General features: G+C 44.9%; 5 non-coding genes and 1 pseudogene across 5 annotated transcripts; all 6 read left to right on the top strand.

Moving 5' to 3' along the window:
* Window positions 1–3,439: 3,439 nt before the first annotated feature.
* On the top strand, window positions 3,440–3,646 carry LOC130306588 (U2 spliceosomal RNA; annotated as a pseudogene).
* A 2,085-nt stretch (window positions 3,647–5,731) lies between these two features.
* Window positions 5,732–5,922, top strand: LOC130306586 (U2 spliceosomal RNA). Its single transcript, XR_008855921.1, has one exon. It is a non-coding gene; the product is annotated as a U2 spliceosomal RNA (small nuclear RNA).
* A 2,085-nt stretch (window positions 5,923–8,007) lies between these two features.
* LOC130306583 (U2 spliceosomal RNA) lies at window positions 8,008–8,198 on the top strand. Its single transcript, XR_008855918.1, has one exon. It is a non-coding gene; the product is annotated as a U2 spliceosomal RNA (small nuclear RNA).
* Window positions 8,199–10,283: 2,085 nt separating this feature from the next.
* On the top strand, window positions 10,284–10,474 carry LOC130306582 (U2 spliceosomal RNA). Its single transcript, XR_008855917.1, has one exon. It is a non-coding gene; the product is annotated as a U2 spliceosomal RNA (small nuclear RNA).
* A 2,094-nt stretch (window positions 10,475–12,568) lies between these two features.
* On the top strand, window positions 12,569–12,759 carry LOC130306581 (U2 spliceosomal RNA). The gene has a single exon (XR_008855916.1). It is a non-coding gene; the product is annotated as a U2 spliceosomal RNA (small nuclear RNA).
* A 2,088-nt stretch (window positions 12,760–14,847) lies between these two features.
* On the top strand, window positions 14,848–15,038 carry LOC130306580 (U2 spliceosomal RNA). Its single transcript, XR_008855915.1, has one exon. It is a non-coding gene; the product is annotated as a U2 spliceosomal RNA (small nuclear RNA).
* Window positions 15,039–16,115: the final 1,077 nt, after the last annotated feature.

Below are 16,115 nucleotides of genomic sequence, written 5' to 3'. Positions count from 1 at the left end.
TGCAGGAGTTGGCAGGTATGGGGGCTGATGTTATTTGTGTACAAGAGTGTGGGTTGGTGGAAGAGGTAGGGAAGGGGGAGTGGGGATATGGGGATTCTGTGTGGTCTATGTCTTCTGTAAATAGGAATGATGGGGTTGGTGTGTTATTTAAGGATAAGAGGTTCAAGGTAGAGAGCCATACAGTGATTGAAGAGGGAAGGTGTTTGATGGTTAAGGTGGAGGTGGGTGGAGTTAAGGTTCGAATATTTAATGTGTATGCGTCTGTTAAGAAGAATGAGAGGGTGGAGTTGTTTGAGAAGTTAAAGTTGTTTTTGCCGGGGAGAGAGCCTATGGTATGTGTGGGGGATTTCAATTGTGAGATTGAAGGGAGTAAGATCGATGTATCTGGTAGGATGTTGAGGAATGTGGTGAATGATTTGAGGTTGCAAGATGTGGCTAAATTGTGTAATGTTGATGTGTGTCCGACTTATTTTTCAGATAGGGGAAAGTGTGCTTCAAGATTGGATATGTGTTTTGTGTCAAAAGGAGTGTTGGGTAGGGAGTATATGCAAATGAAGGTATTGTATTCAGATCATGAGTGTGTAAGATGTGATTTGGGGTTTAATGTGGAATGTTTGAGTGGGCGGGGTTTATGGAAATTGAATGTTAGTTTGATGGAGGAGGGAGGGGTGTATGAGAGGTATGTGAAGAAGTATGAGGTTTGGAAGAGGAGGAAAGCTGATTTTGTGGATGTATTGCAGTGGTGGAGTTGGGTGAAGGAGAGAACGCATGTTTTCTTTAAAAGAGAGGGGTATAAGAGAGCTGCGGGAAAGAGAAGAAGGTATGAGTGGCTGCAGAAGAGATTGATCTTTTTGAAAAAATGGAGGAAGAGTGGTGGTTGTGTGGAGAGTGAGATTGAAGAGATTAAGAAGGAAGTAGAGAAGTGGATGTTGGAGAGAGGAAGAGAGATTGTGTATCAGGCTAAGTTGAATAAGTTGGAGAAGGGTGAGAGATGCTCAAGGTTTTTCTTTAAAAGGGTGTCTGGTAAAAGAGAGGAGTTGATAGAGGTGTATGATAAGGATGGTGTGATGGTTAAAGGTAAAAGAGTGTTGAGTGTGGTTGAGGATTTTTATAAGGATTTATATGCTGAGAAGGAGTGTGATATGGGTCTGCAGTCTGAGGTGATTGGGAAGATTGAGAGCAGAGTGCATGACAGGGAGGCAGATAGCCTGGTGAAAGGTGTGGGAGTGAAAGAATTGGAGTTGGTGATTAAAAGTATGGCTAGAAATAAGACACCAGGTGAGGATGGGTTGCCGGTGGAATTTTATGCTAGAATGTGGGAGACGGTTAAAGTGGATTTGGTGGAGATTTATGATTTTGTGTGCAAGAATGGTAGATTGGAGGAAAGTATGAAGAGTGGAGTGGTGGTATTGATCTTTAAAAAAGGGGATAGAAAGGATGTGAGGAATTGGAGACCGATTACGTTATTGAATGTTGATTATAAAATTCTTGCAAAGGTGTTGGCGAATAGAATGAGGGATGTGATTGATCAGGTGATTGGAGAAGAACAAGTATGTGGTGTGCCAAAAAGAAGGATAAGTGAGAATTTGGGTTTGTTGCGTGATGTATTATGGGATTGCTTGGGTAGAGATCAGTGTGTTGGAGTGTTGTCTTTGGATTTTGAGAAAGCTTTTGATAGGTTGTCACATGAGTTTTTATTTAAAGTGTTGGATAGAATGGGTTTTCCGGAAGGTTTTGTTAAAATGATTAGAGTATTGTATGATGGAGTGTATAGTAAAGTATTAATTAATGGCTGGGTTAGTAAGAAAGTGAATGTGTGTTCTGGAGTGAGACAGGGGTGTCCCCTGTCACCCTTGGTCTTTATATGTGCGATAGAGCCTTTGTTGGAGTTGTTGAGAAGGGATAAGTGTATGAGAGGTGTGAGGATTCCTGGGAGTGGTGGGAGAGACTTGAAAGTGTTGGCATATATGGATGATGTTTGTGTGATCTGTGAGTATGTTGGAGCTTTGCAGAGAGCAAAGTTGTTGGCTGGGTATTTTTGTGGTGCTTCTGGTTTTAGAGTTAATTGGGATAAGAGTGAGTATAAGGTTTTTGGAAGGATGTATGAAGTAGAGGATGTAGGGGTGAAATGTGTAGACGGAGCGATTAAGGTGTTGGGAGTTAAATTTGATGAGAGGCTGGATGGAAGAGAAAGTTGGGAAGAGGTTGGTGTTAGAATAAAAAGGAAGTTGGATTTTTGGAGTATGAGAGAGTTGTCAATGATTGGTAAGATTGTGGTGATCAAGAGTGTGATATTGCCGATCCTGTTGTATGTGGCTTTGGTGTTTCCACCAGGTTATATGACACTGAGAAAGTTGAATAGGATTTTGTTTGTATTTTTCTGGGGGTCGAAAGTGGAGAAGGTGAGAAGAGAGAATGTGATGAAAGAGTGTAGGAATGGAGGAATGAATTTTCCTAATGTTGAAGTGTATCTGGGGATTAATCTATTGTTTGCTGTGAGGAGAAGTATGGGAGAGCAGTGGAAATTTGCATGTATGATGAGGTTTCTAGGAGGGGGTGTGTTATGCAGATTAGGGTGGATGGAGAGAGATCTGAGAAAGCCGTATGCTTTGGTGAGTCCTGGTTGGTATGGGTTTGTTGAGGTGTTCATGAGAAAGTTTGGTTTGATAGGTGTGAGACAGGATGTGTTAAAGGAGAAGAAGAGTATGGTGAAGTGTATTAGGGAGAAGGAAGTTCAGTGTAATATTAATATGGTGAGAGGACAGAATGTGAGTAAAGTGTGGAAGAGTTTGCAGACAGATGGTATGACTAATAGACAGAGAGAGATTGTATGGCAGAGTTTGCATGGTGCATTGCCAGTAAGAGAGGTACAGAAGAGTCGGGGGATTGGAAGGAGTGAGAGATGTCCGAGAGAGGGTTGTGGAGGGAATGAGAGTATTATGCATTTGTTTTGGAATTGTGATAGAGCGCAAGAAGTGTGGAAGGGAATTGGTCCGTTGGCCAAAGAATTGATGGGGGTAAGAAAGTGGTCTTTTGAAGTGATTATGTTTGGTCTGGCGGTGGTAGGTGGGAGGAAGGAGAGAATGTTATATGTGTTGTTAGCGATAATTAAGGAGGTATTGTGGGATGTTAGGAATTTGTATATATTTAAGAAGAAGGATGTGTCGGTTGAAGAGTGTATGAGAATGATATTAGATAGATTGCATACTGTATATTTGTGGGATAAGAAGAGATTTGGAGAGGATGATGCGGAGGGGACTTGGAAGTTTTTAAAATGGAGACACGTGGTGAGGGTTTGAGGGTGGTGTGTTGTTATGCTATGTACTTTGTTTTTGGGTGTATTTTGTTATATGTTGATAAAGTAACCTAATGATGAGTTTGATGAATTGTGACTAAGTTCAGTAAATCTGAGAGGCAAACGTGAAGTAAACCTGAACGATTAAGTTTTAATTCAAACCTGAAGGTTTTAAAAAAAAAAAAAAAAAAAAAAAAATCTGTTCTTATCAGTTTAATATCTGATACGTCCCCTATCTGGGGACCATATATTAAATGGATTTTTGAGAACGGGGGCCGATTTCGAAGCTTGCTTCCGTCGCCCTATGCATTGACCCGATATGGCAGTATCTTCGGGTACAGTGCACCACCCCCTTACAGGGTTAAAAAGAAAGATTCCTACTTTCATTGCTACCTGCTTGCTGGCTAGCCAGCTAGCCAGCCCTGTGGGCCTTGCTGCTGCTGCTGCTGCTGCTGCAGCCAAAAAACAAAAGGTGGTGCTGCTGCTGCTTCTGCTGCTTCTGCTTGTGTCTGGCCGCTGTTGGAGCGTCCAGGCACAGGACTTCTGCTGCTGCTGACTAAATGGCCTCCTTAATTGGATCATTTGAGTAGCCAGCACACCTGTGCAGGTAGGGCATGACATGATAGGCAGCTGCCTTGATAGCGGGTGGGTGCTGAATGTTCCTAATTGACAAAATAAGATTAATGCTTATGAAGAAATATAAAATCTCATCCCTTCCCCAATATCGCGCCACACCCCTACCCCTTAATTCCCTGGTTGAACTTGATGGACATATGTCTTTTTTCGACCGTACTAACTATGTAACTATGTAACATAACATGGGGGGGTCTCCTGGCTGTTCACACAGGTGTGTCATTGCTGTACATTGACCATGCATTGCTTCTGTGGTATTGCAAAGGCAAAGACAAATGCTTCCAGCCATCCATTGCACTAATGGATTGGTCATCAGCTGGCTGTCTATGTCCCGCATCAATATAGACCAAAGTACAGAGGGTTAGGCTATGCTATAGTGCACCTACCTGATGCATCAGAAGGTGCGAGGCCCTTGCTAAATTCTGTGCACAGACTTTGAGATCTATGCTTTAGACTGTATCTAAACCTGCTCCAACATGGACTGACATTCTGGCCTACTTTCAGCCGATGCGACTTGTCTGTCGCTGAACAGTCGCTTTTTATGTATTCAGCACCTATGTATAATGTTGTAAAAATGCTCTAGAAGCTAAAGTCGCAGAAATGTCACACATATTTGGCCTGCAACTTTCTGTGCGACAAATTCAGACAGGAAAAATCAGTATAAATCCTTAGAAAATTATCCCCCAGTGTCTCCATCTGCTGGCGGTATTGAATAAGCATTGCTGCACTGATGGGGTATGCATTAGACGAAAAAAAAGAAGAAAAAGAAGAATAATACGCCCAGAAAAGAGCGAAAAGGAGAAAAACGTAAAAAAACGTGAAAAAAAAGTAAGAGGAAGAGAAGGGAAAAAAAAGGTGGAAATGGGTTTAAAAGTGATTTCGGCGGAGAAATATATATATATATATATATATATATATATATATATATATACGCGCACACACACACATATATATAAACGTATTCTCCGTTGAGATATTGCAGCCGCTGCTGTGTCCAGGCCCAGGAGCCTTAGCACTGTGCTGTGATGTCACTCAATACCACTGACATCACTAGGTGTAAACAACATCTCTCCTTTGCTGTGTATGTGACTATGGAGCTGTTTGGTGATGTCGTCTATTATGGCCTTCATAGAAGCAACAGGAGATTGTTGCATCCATCTAGAACCCTCAGAACTACAGTGCTATGATGTCACTCACTTCCACAGGCCTTGCAGAGTGTAAACAACAACAACCCAGCTTTGTCGTGTATGTAACCATAGGGATTGTGATGTCACCTAGAACCTTCACAGCAGCGACAGCTTTATGAGGAGCATCAGCACTGCTCTGCCTGAGCAGAACCATCACCGCCATAGGTTGTCAAATAACCCGGATTTAACCCACACAGGTAAGTCCAATGGGGTGCAGGCATGTCCTCTATGCTTACAGCTTCCCGTGGGTGTTGGTTTGATACCGTTTGGGGACAGCCAAGGAGGCATCTGCAGGCAACAAAGGTAGGTGTGTGCTTGTGTGTGTGTTTCCTATGCAGATCCTAAGCCCAGTGTCACATGCAAGTAGGAGGAGTAAGAAGGGTTTCTGGCAAATCCGGGTTATGGATTGCATTTAAAAAGGCCCCGTGGGAGTGCAATGGGCCCCTGTCTTGCTGCTTAGCAATAATGGTATGGGTTTAGGTTCTGCTGTGTGTACTGGTGGTTGACTGCCCCCCAGCCCAGAGTGTGCATGGAAAATTGTCTGGCAGCCTCCCTGACAGCAAGCAGTGATAGTGCCCATGAAGGGGACCTTGTTGGGCCCGCCCCTTTCACGGTTATCGCTTCTCGGCCTTTTGGCTAAGATCAAGTGTAGTATCTGTTCTTATCAGTTTAATATCTGATACGTCCCCTATCTGGGGACCATATATTAAATGGATTTTTGAGAACGGGGGCCGATTTCGAAGCTTGCTTCCGTCGCCCTATGCATTGACCCAATATGGCAGTATCTTCGGGTACAGTGCACCACCCCCTTACAGGGTTAAAAAGAAAGATTCCTACTTTCATTGCTACCTGCTTGCTGGCTAGCCAGCTAGCCAGCCCTGTGGGCCTTGCTGCTGCTGCTGCTGCTGCTGCAGCCAAAAAACAAAAGGTGGTGCTGCTGCTGCTTCTGCTGCTTCTGCTTGTGTCTGGCCGCTGTTGGAGCGTCCAGGCACAGGACTTCTGCTGCTGCTGACTAAATGGCCTCCTTAATTGGATCATTTGAGTAGCCAGCACACCTGTGCAGGTAGGGCATGACATGATAGGCAGCTGCCTTGATAGCGGGTGGGTGCTGAATGTTCCTAATTGACAAAATAAGATTAATGCTTATGAAGAAATATAAAATCTCATCCCTTCCCCAATATCGCGCCACACCCCTACCCCTTAATTCCCTGGTTGAACTTGATGGACATATGTCTTTTTTCGACCGTACTAACTATGTAACTATGTAACATAACATGGGGGGGTCTCCTGGCTGTTCACACAGGTGTGTCATTGCTGTACATTGACCATGCATTGCTTCTGTGGTATTGCAAAGGCAAAGACAAATGCTTCCAGCCATCCATTGCACTAATGGATTGGTCATCAGCTGGCTGTCTATGTCCCGCATCAATATAGACCAAAGTACAGAGGGTTAGGCTATGCTATAGTGCACCTACCTGATGCATCAGAAGGTGCGAGGCCCTTGCTAAATTCTGTGCACAGACTTTGAGATCTATGCTTTAGACTGTATCTAAACCTGCTCCAACATGGACTGACATTCTGGCCTACTTTCAGCCGATGCGACTTGTCTGTCGCTGAACAGTCGCTTTTTATGTATTCAGCACCTATGTATAATGTTGTAAAAATGCTCTAGAAGCTAAAGTCGCAGAAATGTCACACATATTTGGCCTGCAACTTTCTGTGCGACAAATTCAGACAGGAAAAATCAGTATAAATCCTTAGAAAATTATCCCCCAGTGTCTCCATCTGCTGGCGGTATTGAATAAGCATTGCTGCACTGATGGGGTATGCATTAGACGAAAAAAAAGAAGAAAAAGAAGAATAATACGCCCAGAAAAGAGGCGAAAAGGAGAAAAACGTAAAAAAACGTGAAAAAAAAGTAAGAGGAAGAGAAGGGAAAAAAAGGTGGAAATGGGTTTAAAAGTGATTTCGGCGGAGAAATATATATATATATATATATATATATATATATATATATATACGCGCACACACACACATATATATAAACGTATTCTCCGTTGAGATATTGCAGCCGCTGCTGTGTCCAGGCCCAGGAGCCTTAGCACTGTGCTGTGATGTCACTCAATACCACTGACATCACTAGGTGTAAACAACATCTCTCCTTTGCTGTGTATGTGACTATGGAGCTGTTTGGTGATGTCGTCTATTATGGCCTTCATAGAAGCAACAGGAGATTGTTGCATCCATCTAGAACCCTCAGAACTACAGTGCTATGATGTCACTCACTTCCACAGGCCTTGCAGAGTGTAAACAACAACAACCCAGCTTTGTCGTGTATGTAACCATAGGGATTGTGATGTCACCTAGAACCTTCACAGCAGCGACAGCTTTATGAGGAGCATCAGCACTGCTCTGCCTGAGCAGAACCATCACCGCCATAGGTTGTCAAATAACCCGGATTTAACCCACACAGGTAAGTCCAATGGGGTGCAGGCATGTCCTCTATGCTTACAGCTTCCCGTGGGTGTTGGTTTGATACCGTTTGGGGACAGCCAAGGAGGCATCTGCAGGCAACAAAGGTAGGTGTGTGCTTGTGTGTGTGTTTCCTATGCAGATCCTAAGCCCAGTGTCACATGCAAGTAGGAGGAGTAAGAAGGGTTCCTGGCAAATCCGGGTTATGGATTGCATTTAAAAAGGCCCCGTGGGAGTGCAATGGGCCCCTGTCTTGCTGCTTAGCAATAATGGTATGGGTTTAGGTTCTGCTGTGTGTACTGGTGGTTGACTGCCCCCCAGCCCAGAGTGTGCATGGAAAATTGTCTGGCAGCCTCCCTGACAGCAAGCAGTGATAGTGCCCATGAAGGGGACCTTGTTGGGCCCGCCCCTTTCACGGTTATCGCTTCTCGGCCTTTTGGCTAAGATCAAGTGTAGTATCTGTTCTTATCAGTTTAATATCTGATACGTCCCCTATCTGGGGACCATATATTAAATGGATTTTTGAGAACGGGGGCCGATTTCGAAGCTTGCTTCCGTCGCCCTATGCATTGACCCGATATGGCAGTATCTTCGGGTACAGTGCACCACCCCCTTACAGGGTTAAAAAGAAAGATTCCTACTTTCATTGCTACCTGCTTGCTGGCTAGCCAGCTAGCCAGCCCTGTGGGCCTTGCTGCTGCTGCTGCTGCTGCTGCAGCCAAAAAACAAAAGGTGGTGCTGCTGCTGCTTCTGCTGCTTCTGCTTGTGTCTGGCCGCTGTTGGAGCGTCCAGGCACAGGACTTCTGCTGCTGCTGACTAAATGGCCTCCTTAATTGGATCATTTGAGTAGCCAGCACACCTGTGCAGGTAGGGCATGACATGATAGGCAGCTGCCTTGATAGCGGGTGGGTGCTGAATGTTCCTAATTGACAAAATAAGATTAATGCTTATGAAGAAATATAAAATCTCATCCCTTCCCCAATATCGCGCCACACCCCTACCCCTTAATTCCCTGGTTGAACTTGATGGACATATGTCTTTTTTCGACCGTACTAACTATGTAACTATGTAACATAACATGGGGGGGTCTCCTGGCTGTTCACACAGGTGTGTCATTGCTGTACATTGACCATGCATTGCTTCTGTGGTATTGCAAAGGCAAAGACAAATGCTTCCAGCCATCCATTGCACTAATGGATTGGTCATCAGCTGGCTGTCTATGTCCCGCATCAATATAGACCAAAGTACAGAGGGTTAGGCTATGCTATAGTGCACCTACCTGATGCATCAGAAGGTGCGAGGCCCTTGCTAAATTCTGTGCACAGACTTTGAGATCTATGCTTTAGACTGTATCTAAACCTGCTCCAACATGGACTGACATTCTGGCCTACTTTCAGCCGATGCGACTTGTCTGTCGCTGAACAGTCGCTTTTTATGTATTCAGCACCTATGTATAATGTTGTAAAAATGCTCTAGAAGCTAAAGTCGCAGAAATGTCACACATATTTGGCCTGCAACTTTCTGTGCGACAAATTCAGACAGGAAAAATCAGTATAAATCCTTAGAAAATTATCCCCCAGTGTCTCCATCTGCTGGCGGTATTGAATAAGCATTGCTGCACTGATGGGGTATGCATTAGACGAAAAAAAAGAAGAAAAAGAAGAATAATACGCCCAGAAAAGAGGCGAAAAGGAGAAAAACGTAAAAAAACGTGAAAAAAAAGTAAGAGGAAGAGAAGGGAAAAAAAGGTGGAAATGGGTTTAAAAGTGATTTTGGCGGAGAAATATATATATATATATATATATATATATATATATATATATACGCGCACACACACACATATATATAAACGTATTCTCCGTTGAGATATTGCAGCCGCTGCTGTGTCCAGGCCCAGGAGCCTTAGCACTGTGCTGTGATGTCACTCAATACCACTGACATCACTAGGTGTAAACAACATCTCTCCTTTGCTGTGTATGTGACTATGGAGCTGTTTGGTGATGTCGTCTATTATGGCCTTCATAGAAGCAACAGGAGATTGTTGCATCCATCTAGAACCCTCAGAACTACAGTGCTATGATGTCACTCACTTCCACAGGCCTTGCAGAGTGTAAACAACAACAACCCAGCTTTGTCGTGTATGTAACCATAGGGATTGTGATGTCACCTAGAACCTTCACAGCAGCGACAGCTTTATGAGGAGCATCAGCACTGCTCTGCCTGAGCAGAACCATCACCGCCATAGGTTGTCAAATAACCCGGATTTAACCCACACAGGTAAGTCCAATGGGGTGCAGGCATGTCCTCTATGCTTACAGCTTCCCGTGGGTGTTGGTTTGATACCGTTTGGGGACAGCCAAGGAGGCATCTGCAGGCAACAAAGGTAGGTGTGTGCTTGTGTGTGTGTTTCCTATGCAGATCCTAAGCCCAGTGTCACATGCAAGTAGGAGGAGTAAGAAGGGTTCCTGGCAAATCCGGGTTATGGATTGCATTTAAAAAGGCCCCGTGGGAGTGCAATGGGCCCCTGTCTTGCTGCTTAGCAATAATGGTATGGGTTTAGGTTCTGCTGTGTGTACTGGTGGTTGACTGCCCCCCAGCCCAGAGTGTGCATGGAAAATTGTCTGGCAGCCTCCCTGACAGCAAGCAGTGATAGTGCCCATGAAGGGGACCTTGTTGGGCCCGCCCCTTTCACGGTTATCGCTTCTCGGCCTTTTGGCTAAGATCAAGTGTAGTATCTGTTCTTATCAGTTTAATATCTGATACGTCCCCTATCTGGGGACCATATATTAAATGGATTTTTGAGAACGGGGGCCGATTTCGAAGCTTGCTTCCGTCGCCCTATGCATTGACCCGATATGGCAGTATCTTCGGGTACAGTGCACCACCCCCTTACAGGGTTAAAAAGAAAGATTCCTACTTTCATTGCTACCTGCTTGCTGGCTAGCCAGCTAGCCAGCCCTGTGGGCCTTGCTGCTGCTGCTGCTGCTGCTGCAGCCAAAAAACAAAAGGTGGTGCTGCTGCTGCTTCTGCTGCTTCTGCTTGTGTCTGGCCGCTGTTGGAGCGTCCAGGCACAGGACTTCTGCTGCTGCTGACTAAATGGCCTCCTTAATTGGATCATTTGAGTAGCCAGCACACCTGTGCAGGTAGGGCATGACATGATAGGCAGCTGCCTTGATAGCGGGTGGGTGCTGAATGTTCCTAATTGACAAAATAAGATTAATGCTTATGAAGAAATATAAAATCTCATCCCTTCCCCAATATCGCGCCACACCCCTACCCCTTAATTCCCTGGTTGAACTTGATGGACATATGTCTTTTTTCGACCGTACTAACTATGTAACTATGTAACATAACATGGGGGGGGTCTCCTGGCTGTTCACACAGGTGTGTCATTGCTGTACATTGACCATGCATTGCTTCTGTGGTATTGCAAAGGCAAAGACAAATGCTTCCAGCCATCCATTGCACTAATGGATTGGTCATCAGCTGGCTGTCTATGTCCCGCATCAATATAGACCAAAGTACAGAGGGTTAGGCTATGCTATAGTGCACCTACCTGATGCATCAGAAGGTGCGAGGCCCTTGCTAAATTCTGTGCACAGACTTTGAGATCTATGCTTTAGACTGTATCTAAACCTGCTCCAACATGGACTGACATTCTGGCCTACTTTCAGCCGATGCGACTTGTCTGTCGCTGAACAGTCGCTTTTTATGTATTCAGCACCTATGTATAATGTTGTAAAAATGCTCTAGAAGCTAAAGTCGCAGAAATGTCACACATATTTGGCCTGCAACTTTCTGTGCGACAAATTCAGACAGGAAAAATCAGTATAAATCCTTAGAAAATTATCCCCCAGTGTCTCCATCTGCTGGCGGTATTGAATAAGCATTGCTGCACTGATGGGGTATGCATTAGACGAAAAAAAAGAAGAAAAAGAAGAATAATACGCCCAGAAAAGAGGCGAAAAGGAGAAAAACGTAAAAAAACGTGAAAAAAAAGTAAGAGGAAGAGAAGGGAAAAAAAGGTGGAAATGGGTTTAAAAGTGATTTCGGCGGAGAAATATATATATATATATATATATATATATATATATATATATATATATATACGCGCACACACACACATATATATAAACGTATTCTCCGTTGAGATATTGCAGCCGCTGCTGTGTCCAGGCCCAGGAGCCTTAGCACTGTGCTGTGATGTCACTCAATACCACTGACATCACTAGGTGTAAACAACATCTCTCCTTTGCTGTGTATGTGACTATGGAGCTGTTTGGTGATGTCGTCTATTATGGCCTTCATAGAAGCAACAGGAGATTGTTGCATCCATCTAGAACCCTCAGAACTACAGTGCTATGATGTCACTCACTTCCACAGGCCTTGCAGAGTGTAAACAACAACAACCCAGCTTTGTCGTGTATGTAACCATAGGGATTGTGATGTCACCTAGAACCTTCACAGCAGCGACAGCTTTATGAGGAGCATCAGCACTGCTCTGCCTGAGCAGAACCATCACCGCCATAGGTTGTCAAATAACCCGGATTTAACCCACACAGGTAAGTCCAATGGGGTGCAGGCATGTCCTCTATGCTTACAGCTTCCCGTGGGTGTTGGTTTGATACCGTTTGGGGACAGCCAAGGAGGCATCTGCAGGCAACAAAGGTAGGTGTGTGCTTGTGTGTGTGTTTCCTATGCAGATCCTAAGCCCAGTGTCACATGCAAGTAGGAGGAGTAAGAAGGGTTCCTGGCAAATCCGGGTTATGGATTGCATTTAAAAAGGCCCCGTGGGAGTGCAATGGGCCCCTGTCTTGCTGCTTAGCAATAATGGTATGGGTTTAGGTTCTGCTGTGTGTACTGGTGGTTGACTGCCCCCCAGCCCAGAGTGTGCATGGAAAATTGTCTGGCAGCCTCCCTGACAGCAAGCAGTGATAGTGCCCATGAAGGGGACCTTGTTGGGCCCGCCCCTTTCACGGTTATCGCTTCTCGGCCTTTTGGCTAAGATCAAGTGTAGTATCTGTTCTTATCAGTTTAATATCTGATACGTCCCCTATCTGGGGACCATATATTAAATGGATTTTTGAGAACGGGGGCCGATTTCGAAGCTTGCTTCCGTCGCCCTATGCATTGACCCGATATGGCAGTATCTTCGGGTACAGTGCACCACCCCCTTACAGGGTTAAAAAGAAAGATTCCTACTTTCATTGCTACCTGCTTGCTGGCTAGCCAGCTAGCCAGCCCTGTGGGCCTTGCTGCTGCTGCTGCTGCTGCTGCTGCAGCCAAAAAACAAAAGGTGGTGCTGCTGCTGCTTCTGCTGCTTCTGCTTGTGTCTGGCCGCTGTTGGAGCGTCCAGGCACAGGACTTCTGCTGCTGCTGACTAAATGGCCTCCTTAATTGGATCATTTGAGTAGCCAGCACACCTGTGCAGGTAGGGCATGACATGATAGGCAGCTGCCTTGATAGCGGGTGGGTGCTGAATGTTCCTAATTGACAAAATAAGATTAATGCTTATGAAGAAATATAAAATCTCATCCCTTCCCCAATATCGCGCCACACCCCTACCCCTTAATTCCCTGGTTGAACTTGATGGACATATGTCTTTTTTCGACCGTACTAACTATGTAACTATGTAACATAACATGGGGGGGTCTCCTGGCTGTTCACACAGGTGTGTCATTGCTGTACATTGACCATGCATTGCTTCTGTGGTATTGCAAAGGCAAAGACAAATGCTTCCAGCCATCCATTGCACTAATGGATTGGTCATCAGCTGGCTGTCTATGTCCCGCATCAATATAGACCAAAGTACAGAGGGTTAGGCTATGCTATAGTGCACCTACCTGATGCATCAGAAGGTGCGAGGCCCTTGCTAAATTCTGTGCACAGACTTTGAGATCTATGCTTTAGACTGTATCTAAACCTGCTCCAACATGGACTGACATTCTGGCCTACTTTCAGCCGATGCGACTTGTCTGTCGCTGAACAGTCGCTTTTTATGTATTCAGCACCTATGTATAATGTTGTAAAAATGCTCTAGAAGCTAAAGTCGCAGAAATGTCACACATATTTGGCCTGCAACTTTCTGTGCGACAAATTCAGACAGGAAAAATCAGTATAAATCCTTAGAAAATTATCCCCCAGTGTCTCCATCTGCTGGCGGTATTGAATAAGCATTGCTGCACTGATGGGGTATGCATTAGACGAAAAAAAAGAAGAAAAAGAAGAATAATACGCCCAGAAAAGAGGCGAAAAGGAGAAAAACGTAAAAAAACGTGAAAAAAAAGTAAGAGGAAGAGAAGGGAAAAAAAGGTGGAAATGGGTTTAAAAGTGATTTCGGCGGAGAAATATATATATATATATATATATATATATATATATATATATACGCGCACACACACACATATATATAAACGTATTCTCCGTTGAGATATTGCAGCCGCTGCTGTGTCCAGGCCCAGGAGCCTTAGCACTGTGCTGTGATGTCACTCAATACCACTGACATCACTAGGTGTAAACAACATCTCTCCTTTGCTGTGTATGTGACTATGGAGCTGTTTGGTGATGTCGTCTATTATGGCCTTCATAGAAGCAACAGGAGATTGTTGCATCCATCTAGAACCCTCAGAACTACAGTGCTATGATGTCACTCACTTCCACAGGCCTTGCAGAGTGTAAACAACAACAACCCAGCTTTGTCGTGTATGTAACCATAGGGATTGTGATGTCACCTAGAACCTTCACAGCAGCGACAGCTTTATGAGGAGCATCAGCACTGCTCTGCCTGAGCAGAACCATCACCGCCATAGGTTGTCAAATAACCCGGATTTAACCCACACAGGTAAGTCCAATGGGGTGCAGGCATGTCCTCTATGCTTACAGCTTCCCGTGGGTGTTGGTTTGATACCGTTTGGGGACAGCCAAGGAGGCATCTGCAGGCAACAAAGGTAGGTGTGTGCTTGTGTGTGTGTTTCCTATGCAGATCCTAAGCCCAGTGTCACATGCAAGTAGGAGGAGTAAGAAGGGTTCCTGGCAAATCCGGGTTATGGATTGCATTTAAAAAGGCCCCGTGGGAGTGCAATGGGCCCCTGTCTTGCTGCTTAGCAATAATGGTATGGGTTTAGGTTCTGCTGTGTGTACTGGTGGTTGACTGCCCCCCAGCCCAGAGTGTGCATGGAAAATTGTCTGGCAGCCTCCCTGACAGCAAGCAGTGATAGTGCCCATGAAGGGGACCTTGTTGGGCCCGCCCCTTTCACGGTTATCGCTTCTCGGCCTTTTGGCTAAGATCAAGTGTAGTATCTGTTCTTATCAGTTTAATATCTGATACGTCCCCTATCTGGGGACCATATATTAAATGGATTTTTGAGAACGGGGGCCGATTTCGAAGCTTGCTTCCGTCGCCCTATGCATTGACCCGATATGGCAGTATCTTCGGGTACAGTGCACCACCCCCTTACAGGGTTAAAAAGAAAGATTCCTACTTTCATTGCTACCTGCTTGCTGGCTAGCCAGCTAGCCAGCCCTGTGGGCCTTGCTGCTGCTGCTGCTGCTGCTGCAGCCAAAAAACAAAAGGTGGTGCTGCTGCTGCTTCTGCTGCTTCTGCTTGTGTCTGGCCGCTGTTGGAGCGTCCAGGCACAGGACTTCTGCTGCTGCTGACTAAATGGCCTCCTTAATTGGATCATTTGAGTAGCCAGCACACCTGTGCAGGTAGGGCATGACATGATAGGCAGCTGCCTTGATAGCGGGTGGGTGCTGAATGTTCCTAATTGACAAAATAAGATTAATGCTTATGAAGAAATATAAAATCTCATCCCTTCCCCAATATCGCGCCACACCCCTACCCCTTAATTCCCTGGTTGAACTTGATGGACATATGTCTTTTTTCGACCGTACTAACTATGTAACTATGTAACATAACATGGGGGGGTCTCCTGGCTGTTCACACAGGTGTGTCATTGCTGTACATTGACCATGCATTGCTTCTGTGGTATTGCAAAGGCAAAGACAAATGCTTCCAGCCATCCATTGCACTAATGGATTGGTCATCAGCTGGCTGTCTATGTCCCGCATCAATATAGACCAAAGTACAGAGGGTTAGGCTATGCTATAGTGCACCTACCTGATGCATCAGAAGGTGCGAGGCCCTTGCTAAATTCTGTGCACAGACTTTGAGATCTATGCTTTAGACTGTATCTAAACCTGCTCCAACATGGACTGACATTCTGGCCTACTTTCAGCCGATGCGACTTGTCTGTCGCTGAACAGTCGCTTTTTATGTATTCAGCACCTATGTATAATGTTGTAAAAATGCTCTAGAAGCTAAAGTCGCAGAAATGTCACACATATTTGGCCTGCAACTTTCTGTGCGACAAATTCAGACAGGAAAAATCAGTATAAATCCTTAGAAAATTATCCCCCAGTGTCTCCATCTGCTGGCGGTATTGAATAAGCATTGCTGCACTGATGGGGTATGCATTAGACGAAAAAAAAGAAGAAAAAGAAGAATAATACGCCCAGAAAAGAGGCGA

This window comes from Hyla sarda, unplaced genomic scaffold (genome assembly GCF_029499605.1).
Source record: "Hyla sarda isolate aHylSar1 unplaced genomic scaffold, aHylSar1.hap1 scaffold_1382, whole genome shotgun sequence".
NCBI lineage: Eukaryota > Metazoa > Chordata > Amphibia > Anura > Hylidae > Hyla > Hyla sarda.
The sequence above is the reverse complement of the archived record's forward strand: the minus strand, read 5'-3'. Positions and strand labels throughout refer to the sequence as shown.